General features: G+C 35.7%; 1 protein-coding gene across 1 annotated transcript in view; it reads right to left on the bottom strand.

Moving 5' to 3' along the window:
- Window positions 1–18,139, bottom strand: part of LOC126991913 (uncharacterized) — a 125,127-nt gene extending 106,988 nt beyond the window's left edge. The window contains exons 1-3 of the mRNA XM_050850591.1: window positions 18,011–18,139; window positions 16,463–16,554; window positions 14,012–14,090 (exon numbers count right to left, since the gene is read on the bottom strand). The gene's annotated coding sequence lies outside the window, so the exon portion shown is untranslated. The remainder of the gene's footprint in view (window positions 1–14,011; window positions 14,091–16,462; window positions 16,555–18,010) is intronic.
- Between the last annotated feature and the right edge of the window lie 237 nt (window positions 18,140–18,376).

Raw genomic sequence — 18,376 nt, 5'->3', positions numbered from 1 at the left:
AACAGAATAAAAGAGAATACAACAGAATAAAAGAGAATACAACAGAATAAAAGAGAATACAACAGAATACAACAGAATAAAAGAGAATACAACAGAATACAAAAGAATACAACAGAATAAAAGAGAATACAACAGAATAAAAGAGAATACAACAGAATACAAATAGAATAAAAGAATACAACAGAATACAACAGAATAAAAGAGAATACAACAGAATACAACAGAATAAAAGAGAATACAACAGAATACAACAGAATAAAACAGAATACAACAGACTACAAAAGAATAAAAGAGAATACAACAGAATACAACAGAATAAAAGAGAATACAAATGAATAAAAGAGAATACAACAGAATACAACAGAATAAAAGAGAATACAACAGAATACAACAGAATAAAAGAGAATACAACAGAATACAACAGAATAAAAGAGAATACAACAGAATACAACAGAATAAAAGAGAATACAACAGAATACAAAAGAATAAAATATAATACAACAGAATACAACAGAATAAAAGAGAATACAACAGAATACAACAGAATAAAAGAGAATACAACAGAATACAACAGAATAAAAGAGAATACAAAAGAATACAACAGAATAAAAGAGAATACACAGAATACAACAGAATAAAAGAGAATACAACAGAATACAACAGAATAAAAGAGAATACAACAGAATACAACAGAATAAAAGAGAATACAACAGAATAAAAGAGAATACAACAGAATAAAAGAGAATACAACAGAATACAACAGAATAAAAGAGAATACAACAGAATACAACAGAATAAAAGAGAATACAACAGAATACAACAGAATAAAAGAGAATACAACAGAATACAACAGAATAAACAGAATAAAAGAGAATACAACAGAATACAACAGAATAAAAGAGAATACAACAGAATAAAAGAGAATACAACAGAATAAAACAGAATACAACAGAATAAAAGATAATACAACAGAATACAACAGAATAAAAGAGAATACAACAGAATAAAGAGAATACAACAGAATACAACAGAATAAAAGAGAATACAACAGAATACAACAGAATAAAAGAGAATACAACAGAATACAACAGAATAAAAGAGAATACAACAGAATACAACAGAATAAAAGAGAATACAACAGAATACAACAGAATAAAAGATAATACAACAGAATACAAAAGAATACAACAGAATAAAAGAGAATACAACAGAATACAACAGAATAAAAGAGAATACAACAGAATACAACAGAATAAAAGAGAATACAACAGAATAAAAGAGAATACAACAGAATACAACAGAATAAAAGAGAATACAACAGAATACAAAAGAAAAAAAGATAATACTACAGAATAAAAGAATACAACAGAATACAACAGAATAAAAGAGAATACAACAGAATACAACAGAATAAAAGAGAATACAACAGAATACAACAGAATAAAAGAGAATACAAATAGAATACAACAGAATAAAAGATAATACAACAGAATACAACAGAATAAAAGAGACTACAACTGAATAACAGAATACAACAGAATACAACAGAATAAAAGAGAATACAACAGAATACAACAGAATAAAAGAGAATACAACAGAATAAAAGAGAATACAACAGAATACAACAGAATAAAAGAGAATACAACAGAATACAACAGAATAAAAGAGAATACAACAGAATAAAAGAGAATACAACAGAATACAAAAGAATAAAAGAGAATAAAAAAGAATACAACATAATAAAAGAGAATAAAACAGAATAAAACCGAATACAAATAGAATACAACAGAATAAAAGAGAATACAAATAGAATACAAATAGAATAAAAGAGAATACAACAGAATAAAAGAGAATACAACAGAATACAACAGAATAAAAGAGAATACAACAGAATACAACAGAATAAAAGAGAATACAACAGAATAAAAGAGAATACAACAGAATAAAAGAGAATACAACAGAATACAACAGAATACAACAGAATACAACAGAATAAAAGAGAATACAACAGAATAAAAGAGAATACAACAGAATACAACAGAATAAAAGAGAATACAACAGAATACAACAGAATAAAAGAGAATACAACAGAATACAACAGAATAAAAGAGAATACAACAGAATACAACAGAATACAACAGAATAAAAGAGAATACAACAGAATACAACAGAATAAAAGAGAATACAACAGAATACAACAGAATAAAAGAGAATACAACAGAATAAAAGAGAATACAACAGAATACAAAAGAATAAAAGAGAATACAACAGAATAAAAGAGAATACAACAGAATACAACAGAATAAAAGAGAATACAACAGAATACAAAAGAATAAAAGAGAATACAACAGAATACAACAGAATAAAAGAGAATACAACAGAATAAAAGAGAATACAACAGAATACAACAGAATAAAAGAGAATACAACAGAATAAAAGAGAATACAACAGAATAAAAGAGAATACAACAGAATACAACAGAATAAAAGAGAATACAACAGAATAAAATAGAATACAACAGAATACAACAGAATAAAAGAGAATACAACAGAATACAACAGAATAAAAGAGAATACAACAGAATACAACAGAATAAAAGATAATACAACAGAATACAACAGAATAAAAGAGAATACAACAGAATACAACAGAATAAGAGAATACAACAGAATACAACAGAATAAAAGAGAATACAACAGAATACAACAGAATAAAAGAGAATACAACAGAATACAACTGAATAAAAGATAATACAACAGAATACAACAGAATAAAAGAGAATACAACAGAATACAACAGAATAAAAGAGAATACAACAGAATAAAAGAGAATACAACAGAATAAAAGAGAATACAACAGAATACAACAGAATACAAAAGAATAAAAGAGAATACAACAGAATACAACAGAATAAAACAGAATACAACAGAATACAACATAATACAATAGAATAAAAGAGAAAACAACAAAATACAACAGAATAAAAGAGAATACAACAGAATACAACAGAATAAAAGAGAATACAACAGAATAAAAGAGAATACAACAGAATAAAAGAGAATACAACAGAATACAACAGAATAAAAGAGAATACAACAGAATAAAAGAGAATACAACAGAATAAAAGAGAATACAACAGAATACAACAGAATAAAAGATAATACAGAATTAAATAGAATAAAAGAGAATACAACAGAATAAAAGAGAATACAACAGAATAAAAGAGAATACAACAGAATAAAAGAGAATACAACAGAATACAACAGAATAAAAGAGAATACAACAGAATACAACAGAATAAAAGAGAATACAACAGAATACAACAGAATAAAAGAGAATACAACAGAATACAACAGAATAAAAGAGAATACAACAGAATACAACAGAATAAAAGAGAATACAAAAGAATACAACAGAATAAAAGATAATACAACAGAATACAACAGAATAAAAGAGAATACAACATAATAAAACAGAATAAAAGATAATACAACAGAATACAACAGAATAAAAGAGAATACAACAGAATACAACAGAATACAACAGAATAAAAGAGAATACAACAGAATAAAAGAGAATACAACAGAATACAACAGAATAAAAGAGAATACAACAGAATACAACAGAATAAAAGAGAATACAACAGAATAAAAGAGAATACAACAGAATACAACAGAATAAAAGAGAATACAACAGAATACAACAGAATAAAAGAGAATACAACAGAATAAAAGAGAATACAACAGTATACAAATAGAATAAAAGAGAATACAACAGAATACAACAGAATAAAAGAGAATACAACAGAATAAAAGAGAATACAACAGAATAAAAGAGAATACAACAGAATAAAAGAGAATACAACAGAATACAACAGAATACAACAGAATACAACAGAATAAAAGAGAATACAACAGAATAAAAGAGAATACAACAGAATACAACAGAATAAAAGAGAATACAACAGAATACAACAGAATAAAAGAGAATACAACAGAATACAACAGAATAAAAGAGAATACAACAGAATACAACAGAATAAAAGAGAATACAACAGAATACAAAAGAATACAACAGAATAAAAGAGAATACAACAGAATACAACAGAATAAAAGAGAATACAACAGAATAAAAGAGAATACAACAGAATACAACAGAATAAAAGAGAATACAACAGAATAAAAGAGAATACAACAGAATACAACAGAATAAAAGAGAATACAACAGAATACAACAGAATAAAAGAGAATACAACAGAATACAACAGAATAAAAGAGAATACAAATAGAATAAAAGAGAATACAACAGAATACAACAGAATAAAAGAGAATACAACAGAATACAACAGAATAAAAGAGAATACAACAGAATACAAATAGAATAAAAGAGAATACAACAGAATACAACAGAATAAAAGAGAATACAACAGAATACAACAGAATAAAAGAGAATACAACAGAATAAAAGAGAATACAACAGAATACAACAGAATACAACAGAATAAAAGAGAATACAACAGAATACAACAGAATAAAAGAGAATACAACAGAATACAACAGAATAAAAGAGAATACAACAGAATACAACATAATAAAAGAGAATACAACAGAATACAAATAGAATACAAATAGAATAAAAGAGAATACAACAGAATAAAAGAGAATACAACAGAATCCAACAGACTAAAAGAGAATACAACAGAATAAAAGAGAATACAACAGAATACAACAGAATAAAAGAGAATACAAATAGAATACAACAGAATTCAACAGAATAAAAGAGAATACAACAGAATACAACAGAATAAAAGAGAATACAACAGAATAAAAGAGAATAAAACATTATACAAGAGAAATAAAAGATAATACAACAGAATACAACAGAATAAAAGAGAATACAACAGAATACAACAGAATAAAAGAGAATACAACAGAATACAACAGAATAAAAGAGAATAAAACAGAATACAACATAATAAAAGAGTATACAACAGAATAAAAGAGAATACAATAGAATACAACAGAATACAACAGAATAAAAGAGAATACAACAGAATACAACAGAATAAAAGAGAATACAACAGAATACAACAGAATAAAAGAGAATACAACAGAATAAAAGATAATACAACAGAATACAACAGAATAAAAGAGAATACAAAAGAATACAACAGAATAAAAGAGAATACAACAGAATAAAAGAGAATACAACAGAATACAACAGAATAAAAGAGAATACAACAGAATAAAAGAGAATACAACAGAATACAACAGAATAAAAGAGAATACAACAGAATACAACAGAATAAAAGAGAATACAACAGAATAAAAGAGAATACAACAGAATACAACAGAATAAAAGAGAATACAACAGAATACAACAGAATAAAAGAGAATACAACAGAATACAACAGAATAAAAGAGAATACAACAGAATACAACAGAATAAAAGAGAATACAACAGAATACAACAGAATAAAAGAGAATACAACAGAATAAAAGAGAATACAACAGAATACAACAGAATAAAAGAGAATACAACAGAATACAACAGAATAAAAGAGAATACAACAGAATAAAAGAGAATACAACAGAATACAACAGAATAAAAGAGAATACAACAGAATACAAAAGAATAAAAGAGAATACAACAGAATAAAAGAGAATACAACAGAATACAACAGAATAAAAGATAATACAACAGAATACAACAGAATAAAAGAGAATACAACAGAATACAACAGAATACAAAAGAATAAAAGAGAATACAACAGAATAAAAGAGAATACAACAGAATAAAAGAGAATACAACAGAATAATATAGAATAAAAGAGAATACAACAGAATACAACAGAATAAAAGAGAATACAACAGAATACAACAGAATAAAAGATAATACAACAGAATACAACAGAATAAAAGAGAATACAACAGAATACAACAGAATAAAAGAGAATACAACAGAATAAAATAGAATACAACAGAATAAAAGATAATACAACAGAATACAACAGAATAAAAGAGAATACAACAGAATACAACAGAATAAAAGAGAATACAACAGAATAAAAGATAATACAACAGAATACAACAGAATACAAATGAATAAAAGAGAATACAACAGAATACAACAGAATAAAAGAGAATACAACAGAATACAACAGAATAAAAGAGAATACAACAGAATAAAACAGAATACAAAAGAATAAAAGAGAATACAAAATAATACAACAGAATACAACAGAATTAAAGAGAATAAAACAGAATACAACATAATAAAAGAGAATACAAAAAAATAAAACAGAATACAACAGAATAAAAGATAATACAACATAATACAAAATAATAAAATAGAATAAAAAATAATAAAAAATAATAAAAGAGAATACAACAGAATAAAAGAGAATACAACAGAATACAACAGAATAAAAGAGAATACAACAGAATAAAAGAGAATACAACAGAATACAACAGAATAAAAGAGAATACAACAGAATACAACAGAATAAAAGAGAATACAACAGAATACAACAGAATAAAAGAGAATACAACAGAATAAAAGAGAATACAACAGAATACAACAGAATAAAAGAGAATACAACAGAATACAACAGAATAAGAGAATACAACAGAATACAACAGAATAAAAGAGAATACAACAGAATACAACAGAATAAAAGAGAATACAACAGAATAAAAGAGAATACAACAGAATACAACAGAATAAAAGAGAATACAACAGAATACAACAGAATAAAAGAGAATACAACAGAATAAAAGAGAATACAACAGAATACAACAGAATAAAAGAGAATACAACAGAATACAACAGAATAAAAGAGAATAAAAGAGAATACAACAGAATAAAAGAGAATACAACAGAATAAAAGAGAATACAACAGAATACAACAGAATAAAAGAGAATACAACAGAATACAACAGAATAAAAGAGAATACAACAGAATACAACAGAATAAAAGAGAATACAACAGAATAAAAGAGAATACAACAGAATACAACAGAATAAAAGAGAATACAACAGAATACAACAGAATAAAAGAGAATACAACAGAATACAACAGAATAAAAGAGAATACAACAGAATACAACAGAATAAAAGAGAATACAACAGAATACAACAGAATAAAAGAGAATACAACAGAATACAACAGAATAAAAGAGAATACAACAGAATAAAAGAGAATACAACAGAATACAACAGAATAAAAAATAATACAACAGAATAAAAGAGAATACAACAGAATAAAAGAGAATACAACAGAATACAACAGAATAAAAGAGAATACAACAGAATACAACAGAATAAAAGAGAATACAACAGAATACAACAGAATAAAAGAGAATACAACAGAATACAACAGAATACAAAAGAATAAAAGAGAATACAACAGAATACAACAGAATAAAAGAGAATACAACAGAATAAAAGAGAATACAACAGAATAAAAGAGAATACAACAGAATACAACAGAATAAAAGAATACAACAGAATACAACAGAATAAAAGAGAATACAACAGAATAAAAGAGAATACAACAGAATACAAATAGAGAATACAACAGAATAAAAGAATACAAATGAGAATACAACAGAATACAACAGAATAAAAGAGAATACAACAGAATACAACAGAATTAAAAGAGAATACAACAGAATAAAAGAGAATACAACAGAATACAACAGAATAAAAGAGAATACAACAGAATAAAAGAGAATACAACAGAATACAACAGAATAAAAGAGAATACAACAGAATAAAAGAGAATACAACAGAGAATACAACAGAATAAAAGAGAATACAACAGAATAAAAGAGAATACAACAGAATACAACAGAATAAAAGAGAATACAACAGAATACAACAGAATAAAAGAGAATACAACAGAATACAACAGAATAAAAGAGAATACAACAGAATACAACAGAATAAAAGAGAATACAACAGAATACAACAGAATAAAAGAGAATACAACAGAATAAAAGAGAATACAACAGAATACAAATAGAATACAACAGAATACAACAGAATAAAAGAGAATACAACAGAATACAACAGAATAAAAGAGAATACAACAGAATAAAAGAGAATACAACAGAATACAACAGAATAAAAGAGAATACAACAGAATACAACAGAATAAAAGAGAATACAACAGAATAAAAGAGAATACAACAGAATACAACAGAATAAAAGAGAATACAACAGAATAAAAGAGAATACAACAGAATACAACAGAATAAAAGAGAATACAACAGAATACAACAGAATAAAAGAGAATACAACAGAATAAAAGAGAATACAACAGAATACAAAAGAATACAACAGAATAAAAGAGAATACAACAGAATACAACAGAATACAACAGAATAAAAGAGAATACAACAGAATACAACAGAATAAAAGAGAATACAACAGAATACAACAGAATAAAAGAGAATACAACAGAATACAACAGAATAAAAGAGAATACAACAGAATACAACAGAATAAAAGAGAATACAACAGAATACAACAGAATAAAAGAGAATACAACAGAATACAACAGAATAAAAGAGAATACAACAGAATACAACAGAATAAAAGAGAATACAACAGAATAAAAGAGAATACAACAGAATACAACAGAATAAAAGAGAATACAACAGAATAAAAGAGAATACAACAGAATACAACAGAATAAAAGAGAATACAACAGAATACAACAGAATAAAAGAGAATACAACAGAATAAAAGAGAATACAACAGAATAAAAGAGAATACAAAAGAATACAAAAGAATAAGAGAATACAACAGAATAAAAGAGAATACAACAGAATAAAAGAGAATACAACAGAATAAAAGAGAATACAACAGAATACAACAGAATAAAAGAGAATACAACAGAATACAACAGAATAAAAGAGAATACAACAGAATACAACAGAATAAAAGAGAATACAACAGAATACAACAGAATACAACAGAATAAAAGAGAATACAACAGAATAAAAGAGAATACAACAGAATAAAAGAGAATACAACAGAATAAAAGAGAATACAACAGAATACAACAGAATAAAAGAGAATACAACAGAATAAAAGAGAATACAACAGAATACAACAGAATACAACAGAATACAACAGAATAAAAGAGAATACAACAGAATACAACAGAATACAACAGAATAAAAGAGAATACAACAGAATAAAAGAGAATACAACAGAATACAACAGAATAAAAGAGAATACAACAGAATAAAAGAGAATACAACAGAATAAAAGAGAATACAACAGAATACAACAGAATACAACAGAATAAAAGAGAATACAACAGAATACAACAGAATAAAAGAGAATACAACAGAATACAATAGAATACAACAGAATAAAAGAGAATACAACAGAATACAACAGAATAAAAGAGAATACAACAGAATACAACAGAATAAAAGAGAATACAACAGAATAAAAGAGAATACAACAGAATACAACAGAATAAAAGAGAATACAACAGAATAAAAGAGAATACAACAGAATACAACAGAATAAAAGAGAATACAAAAGAATACAACAGAATAAAAGATAATACAACAGAAAAAAAGAGAATAAAAGAGAATACAACAGAATAAAAGAGAATACAACAGAATACAACAGAATAAAAGAGAATACAACAGAATACAACAGAATAAAAGAGAATACAACAGAATACAACAGAATAAAAGAGAATACAACAGAATACAACAGAATAAAAGAGAATACAACAGAATACAACAGAATAAAAGAGAATACAACAGAATAAAAGAGAATACAACAGAATACAACAGAATAAAAGAGAATACAACAGAATAAAAGAGAATACAACAGAATACAACAGAATAAAAGAGAATACAACAGAATAAAAGAGAATACAACAGAATAAAAGAGAATACAACAGAATAAAAGAGAATACAACAGAATACAACAGAATAAAAGAGAATACAACAGAATAAAAGAGAATACAACAGAATACAACAGAATAAAAGAGAATACAACAGAATACAACAGAATAAAAGAGAATACAACAGAATACAACAGAATAAAAGAGAATACAACAGAATAAAAGAGAATACAACAGAATACAACAGAATAAAAGAGAATACAACAGAATACAACAGAATAAAAGAGAATACAACAGAATACAACAGAATAAAAGAGAATACAACAGAATACAACAGAATAAAAGAGAATACAACAGAATAAAAGAGAATACAACAGAATACAACAGAATAAAAGAGAATACAACAGAATACAACAGAATAAAAGAGAATACAACAGAATAAAAGAGAATACAACAGAATACAACAGAATTAAAGAGAATACAACAGAATACAACAGAATAAAAGAGAATACAACAGAATACAACAGAATAAAAGAGAATACAACAGAATACAACAGAATAAAAGAGAATACAACAGAATACAACAGAATAAAAGAGAATACAACAGAATACAACAGAATAAAAGAGAATACAACAGAATACAACAGAATAAAACAGAATACAACAGAATACAACAGAATACAACAGAATAAAAGAGAATACAACAGAATACAACAGAATAAAAGAGAATACAACAGAATACAACAGAATACAACAGAATACAACAGAATAAAAGAGAATACAACAGAATACAACAGAATACAACAGAATAAAAGAGAATACAACAGAATACAACAGAATAAAAGAGAATACAACAGAATACAACAGAATAAAAGAGTCCAGCACATGATCTGGCCGTGGTGAACTTATACCACGAGTCTAGCACATGATCGGGTCATGGTGAATCCATATCACGAGTCTAGCACATGATCAGGCCGTGGTGAACACATCACGAGTCCAGCACATGATCAGGCCATGGTGAACTCATACCACGAGTCTAGCACATGATCGGGCCATGGTGAATCCATATCACGAGTCTAGTACATGATCAGGCTTTGGTGAATACATATCATGAGTCTAGCATGATCAGGCCGTGGTAATTACGAATTACACCTACTCCCATTAGCCCCCCCCCATTACCGTTAACCCCCGCCCCTTTTAATTATCAGCACGCAATTTACTGACCCTATTTACCACTTATTCGTCACCGAACATGACCTAATTACGAATTCCACCTACTCCCAATGGCCCCCATTACCATTAACCCCGCCTTTTTAATTATCACCACGCAATTTACTGACCCCATTTACCCATCATTCGACACCGAACATGACCTATTTTCGAGTTTCACTTGCACCCATTGGGCCCCCTTCCATTACCATAAATCCCCGCACCCTTTAATTATCACCACGCAATTTACTGACCCCATTTACCCATTAATCGACACCGAACATGACCAAATTAAGAATTCCACCTACTCCCATTAGCCCCCATTACCATTAACCCCGCCCCTTTAATTATCACCACGCAATTTACTGTCCCCATCTACCCATTATTCGACACCGAACATGACCAAATTGCGAATTCCACCTACTCCCATTAGCCCCCTCCATTACTATCAACCCCTGCCCCCTCTGATTATCACCATGCAATTTACTGACCCCAATAACCCAGTATTAGACACCTCACAAGACCCAGTTTCGTGTTTCACGTACTCCTTTTGCCCCCCTCCATTAACATTAGCCCCCTCCCCCTTTAATTATCACCACGCAATTTACTGACCCCATTTACCCATAATTCGACACCAAACATGACCAAATTACGAATTCCACCTACTCCCATGACCCCCCATTACCATTAATCCCCGCCCCCTTTAATTATCACCACGCAATTTACTGACCCCATTTACCCATTATTCGACACCGAACATGAACAAATTACGAATTCCACCTACACCCAATGGCACCCCCCATTACCATTCACCCCGCCCTCTGATTATCACCACGCAATTTACTGACCCCATTTACCCAGTATTTGACACCTCACATGACCTATTTCCAAGTTTCATCTACTCCCATTAGCCCCCTCCCCCAATTACCATTAACCCCCGCCCCCTTTAATTATCACCACGCAATTTATTGACCCCATTTACCCATTATTCGACACCGAACATCACCTAATTACGAAATCCACCTACTCCCATTAGCCCCCCCCCCCCATTACCATCAACCCCCGCCCCCTCTCATTATCACCACGCAATTTACTGACCCCATTAACCCAGTATTTGACACCTCACATGATCCATTTTCGAGTTTCACCTACACCCATTAGCCCCCCCCCCCCCCCATTACCATTAACCCCCGCCCCCTCTCATTATCACCACGCAATTTACTGACCCCATTATTCCAGTATTTGACACCTCACATGATCCATTTTCGAGTTTCACCTACACCCATTAGCCCCCCCTCCATTACCGTTAGCCCCCGCCCCCTTTAATTATCACCACGCAATTTACTGACCCCATTTACCCATCATTCGACATCGAACATGACCTAATTACGAATTCCACCTACTCCCATTAGCCTTCCACGCCCGTGCACACGTGGGTACATGAGACTAGTGCAGGAAAGATCTATTTTAGCCGTGAAAACGAAAACTATGTTACGGGCTAAGTATCTGCCCCAAGCCCGCCATGAAAAATATATATCCTTATTTTCTCACAAAGGAAGACACTTAAGATCACGCCCGTACGCCCACGTCAGTCTTCCACGTCAGGGGCTACCACATGCCGGGCAAGCCATCCATCGCGGACATCAGATCGTGGTATGGCTTCGTAAACCAGCTCGCCCCCTTCCTCGCCACCGCGCCGATCATGAACGCCTTCCGGGAGTTACTGAAGAAACCAACCGGAAGACACGTGTACTGGGACGACCAGCTTCAGTAGAAATTCCGCCAAGCCCAGGACACTATATGCCAGCTGGCCAAGGACGGTCTGACGACACGATAAAACCCGCCCCACCGCTGCCATCACCGACTGGAGCCGAGAGGGCATCGGATTCGTCATCCTCCAGCAGTACTGCAGTTGTGCATCGGCCTCCGCCCCATACTGCTGTAAGGGCGGGTGGCACCTGGCCCTGTGCGGCAGCCGGCACCTCACCACCGCCGAGGCTGGATACGCAGCTGTGGAAGGGGAGGCTCTGGCGGTGGCGTGGTGCCTCCAAAAGGCGAGGTTGTTCCTGCTGGGATGCCCAAACCTCACCATCGTGACCGACCCCCTTGTGAAGCTCCTAGGAGACAGCTCTGACGAGCGTTGTCAACCCCAGGCTCTTCAGGCTCAAGGAACGAACACTACAGTTCCGATTCCAAATCAAATACCTCCCTGGGAAGAGCAACACCGCCGCCGACTTTCTGTCCCGCTACCCAGCTCTCAGGGCACCCCCGACAACAGCGGACCTCGACTCGGACGAGGATATCATCGGGGCAGTCGCCGCCGCAGTCGTAGCCTGCACCGATCGGGAGGGACGCGTGGTGGACGAAGAGGAGGTCAAGCGGAAGGCCGCCGACGACCCGACGTACCAGATGTTAGTCGCCAAGGTCATGGTGGGTGACTGGCACCAGCATAAAGCACAAGAAGTGGCATCCCTGCGTCCCTTCTATGGGGTGAGGGACAGGCTGGCAGTGATGCACGACGTAGTGACATACATGTTTGACCAGGGGTACGTGCGCCTCGTCATCCCCGAAGCTCTCCGACAGCAGGTAGCAGCAAACCTACACGCCAGCCACCAGGGCCTCGGTTCCATGCTGCGGAGGGCGAGGCAGTGTGTATACTGGCCGGGGATTGAGGGGGACCTGCGGCACCACCGCTCCGCATGCACAGAATGCGAAACACGCGCCCCATCGCAGCCCGCAGAAACACTGGCGATGACGCCGCCCCCTGAGTACCCGTTCCAGCAGACGGTGGCCGACATGTTCCAGCACGAAGGACACATGTACATGGCCTACGCCGACAGGCTTGCCAGCTGGCTGGAAATAGCTCACTTCCCACACGGGAGCACACACGCCCTGCGTTTCCTTAGCCGGACATCTTACACTCACCAAGAAGCAGCAGACTGTCACACCAGCCAGTCAGGGGCAGGAGAGCCTTCTTGAGGAAGTGCCGGGCAGTGCCACCGCTCTGAAAAACCAACATTACAATGAGTGGATGAGCCCAGAACACTGCTGCTGCCCAGACTGACAACACAGTGCAGCCCGGCACACTACACGTGCTGCTATAAGCCACCTCAGGAGGAGGAGGAGGAGGTGGAGGACTGGTTCACAGAGCCATCACATTCTTCTTCCAAACAACAAAACTGTTTCCTCAAAAACTTTTCTTACAAATTTCTGGTTCTTATAATTCCAATCTAACACTGACAGGTGTGGCCAGAACACTCTTCTGAGGACAAGGAAAAAAAGCTGCATGTCCCGGCCCCTGACCTGACCTGACCTGACCAAAGAAAAAGCCACCAAAAGCTGTCCACTCACTTCCTTCCTTTCTCTCTTCTTTCCTTCCTCTGGACACTCTGTTGACAGGAAAACAGTTAGGAAGAAAAAATAAAAGAAAATAAGAGTCAACACAACACACACACACACACACACAAGAAGAGGAAGGCTGTGAAAGGCAGGCAGGCACTTGTGGTGCCCCGCAGGGCACTACATCTACCAACACAGATGCAGTAACACCTCCTGACCCAGTACGAGCACCACAAATAAACAAAGAAGAAGAAAGCGATGATGAACGGTAGAATTCATCTAATAACAAGAACAATTTGAAGAACACAGCACAGCGAGGCGACAGTGTGAAGAACAAACCATTATGGAAACACACAGGAAGTAAAAAGGGGCGTCTCAGGCCACCACATAGCTCTGCCGGAAACCACCCACTTCACCCAACGACAGCACTATGCTAAAGGACGAGAATCATGTAAACCCAAGCCATGTAGAATACTCAGGAATATTCACTCTTATGTACTTATGAGGATGTGACCGTATCATAGAGTGCACCCTCAGTGCCTTATGTGTAAAGTCAATGGTTATGACGCAGTAACGACGTATAGTGACGTAGGCAACCGCCCATATAAGGGGGTTCCTGTTGGATGTACGAGATGTTTTCTGCCTGCGCCCGCACCCGCGAGGAGAACCTCTGTCAGTTGTTGACTCACTCAGTAAACGGGAGCACACACGCCCTGCATTTCCTTAGCCAGACATCTTACATGGCACAGTGAACGGAAGTCTGGACCTACTAACTGACCACTCCTCCCCGGCCGTCACCAGCCTCCGCTCCAGAGAAGTGCGAGCTGGAGATGTCGCCAGCTGCCTTTAAGTCACGGAGGAGGTCCATGGAGTGCTGGCTGCTTCTGTGCAGGTGGCTGCCACAGGAGGCAGTGCAACACATCAGGCTCCAATGCGTCCCTGCCCTGCAGTGGACCCTGGACGCACGCTTCACTATGGACCGGTGGAGCACCCTGACTCCACCCACGGCCTTGGACGCCATCGGCAAGCTCGTCCTTTGGCCATATACACAGGCAGTGCAGTGGGCAGAGTTCTTTGGAGCGAGGCAGGAGCAGGAGTGTGTCAGTGAGTACACAACCAAGTGCACACAGAAAGCGACAGACTGTGCCTTTAAGTGCCAACAGCGTAGCACAGATTTGTTGGAGTACTTGTCGCTTAGAAAGTTAATGGGAGTCCTCCGTGACGTGACACTGAGGCAACAAGTGTACCAGGCGTGTGACTCAATCGGCAGTGTCGACGCCCTGAGGGCCATGTGTTGTGCTCACGAGGCCGCCCGTCGCGAAGCCACAGGTGGTGGAGGCCCGGGACGGGAGGCTGCTCGTGCGGCTGGCACCGCGCAAAGCGAGGAGACCGAGTGCGAGGAAGAGTAGCTGTAATTTGAACTGAGCTATAAGATTAACAGTATTTATAACTTGGTGGAATTGAGGTTTTAAATCTAATAATTGTAATTCAGCTTAAGAGTTGTAAAAAGTAAACTAACTCATGTAAACAATATTCTCATGAGTAAATACACTCATCATATATATAAGGAAAAAAGTGCCCACCACCTCAGACAATTTGGTGGAAGACACTTAAAAATCCCTCCCTGACACTTACCCTGACGGTGGTATACAATATACATATTAGCGACGTTTCACAGGAGGTTTAATACATTATGTTAGTATCTTAATACTAACTAACAGCTTACAGAATATTGAAAACTTCTGAAAAAAATGTGAAAAGTTTTATAACAGCCATTGTATTCTGGCAGAGACACAGGTCAGTCAGGTGTCATGTTAGGTCTTGTTCATTAGGTTAGGTTAGAATTAAATAACACTAAACTTCCTAGCGATCCGATCACACCTCGGACAATGTATTGCATCAGCGGCACACGTTAGGTTTTATGAGGTAATAATTCTTGCTTTAAACAGAACCAGCTCATGGGTAATATATATGACAACAATATTGCCCACCTAGCTGTGTGCTGGATAACCATTAACAGTACTACGCATTATTTACCAACTGATGCCGGGGCAGGTCGTGACGTGCAGGGCGGGGCGTCAGGGAGTGGACCTCCAGCATTAAAAAGTCATCCATTCAGCGCACGGTTTCTGTAAAATAGCAGCATCCCCATAATAAAGAGCATCATATACTGACCAAAGCAGGAATAAGTATTTCTATGTTCTTATGTAATGAAGTCATTTTCCCCCACAGCTTAGGTTACCAGTAGTGTAAGTTAAGGGTAGTAATTTCCTCTTATTTCTCTCTTTACTGTAAAATTTCCATGGCCCTTTCTTCCTTAAAGGTACATGAGAGAGAGAGAGACTGCGAGCTCCGGGGTGAAGAAAGGGAAAAGCCCGCGTGGAAAAGTACCCCCCTTGTGACATAAACACGTCTGTTGGCTTGTCAAAACCAGGCTGGATGTGCTAGAAATGTTGTAATTACCACCACACCCCGCCCTAAACGCACACCCACTAAAGAGCTTGTGGTGATGATAAGCGAGGGTTGTTTTGGTAGGTGACAGCCCTGTGTGACCTGCTGTAGCCTTGGTCAGGTCAGCCTTGACGTGAGATTAACTTTAATTAACAAGAGTACTACATCACAGCGGTGCGAATATTCCCGAAGCCTCTGTACAGGGTCCTAGGGTCACATGGGTGTTATTCTATACATTTGCCGTCCCCGGCACGAATGGCTGGCATCACACTGATTCTGGCACCACACGAATCTATGCCACTGTGAACACTGCCTGGTAACATAACACTGTCTGTGGCACTGCATATTAAACACCCTGGCTGAGCCCACATCACAGGAGGGGGGTCACACCAGGTAGGTTAACAAGACACTGTAACACTGGGTAACTAATCTGTCTTGCATCACGTAACACCTGCTGAACATGGAACTGTCGGTGGCACTGTTAACACTGCATAACACCTGAGAGCCCACGTCACAGCCCGTCACCTTAACACAGTGACGTAACACAGCCAGTAACAGCCCTATCATGTGTCCAGGTAACAGAATACTACTAATGTCACAACGTGTAACACTCTGGGATCACGTAACACATTTAAACACTGCTGCTGCCACGTCACACACTCGTCCGTCACATGACGTAACTCTGTACTATGAAGGGGAGAAAACACTCACGGGAAAGCGATTAATCTCTTTTTTTTTCACCTTTTAGAAGCAGAGCAGCAGCAGGGCCTGAAACCTCATCAACGGTAACATGATTTTGGGGGCGGTTGATGCTTGAGGTCAATGAGTCACATATTTGACAAGGCTTTCGTAGGCGTTGTGGGGACATTTCCAGAGGTAGATAATGACCCTGGTGGTAGCTTGACCTTCCTCTGTACCATGAACGTTAAAAGTCACCACGGGAACACGATTCATCTCCTTTATGACCTCTTAAGAACAGCTGATACGGCGCGGGGTCATAACTCGTCACCTATAAACACGTATTTGACAAGGCTTCCGTAGGTGTTGTGGGGGGCATTTCCAGAGGTAGTTAATGACCCTGGTGGTAGTTTGATCCTTCCTCTGTACCATGAACGTAAAAATACACTGTCTTACCGCCAAAAACACTGCAAACACCTCTCAAAACACGTCGTGAAGGAGGAACTGCGTGGACGATCAGCTGTGTTATGATTTTTTACCGCGCACCGATGCTAGATTATCGTACTCAGAGCCGCACATTTACCGGCTTCTGACCCATACCTGATGCCAAGAAGCCCCAATAATTAACCCTTTAAACAATAATCATATGTGAAGGCGGTTATTTGGGTGATAAAAGCAGTGTGGGGCTCAGAGATCGGCAGGTGTCCCGCACTGGACTCTCGTACTTGAGGTGAAAGTGTTATACTTTGGGTCCCTAGAAAAAAAAAAAAAGCGGCCATGTCCTGCAAAAGGCAACTTAACGGGAAAGAAACGAGACGAGGA

The sequence above is a fragment of the Eriocheir sinensis genome, unplaced genomic scaffold, assembly GCF_024679095.1.
Source record: "Eriocheir sinensis breed Jianghai 21 unplaced genomic scaffold, ASM2467909v1 Scaffold361, whole genome shotgun sequence".
NCBI classification, from domain to species: Eukaryota; Metazoa; Arthropoda; class Malacostraca; order Decapoda; family Varunidae; genus Eriocheir; species Eriocheir sinensis.
This window is presented reverse-complemented; position numbering and strand designations above follow the sequence as displayed.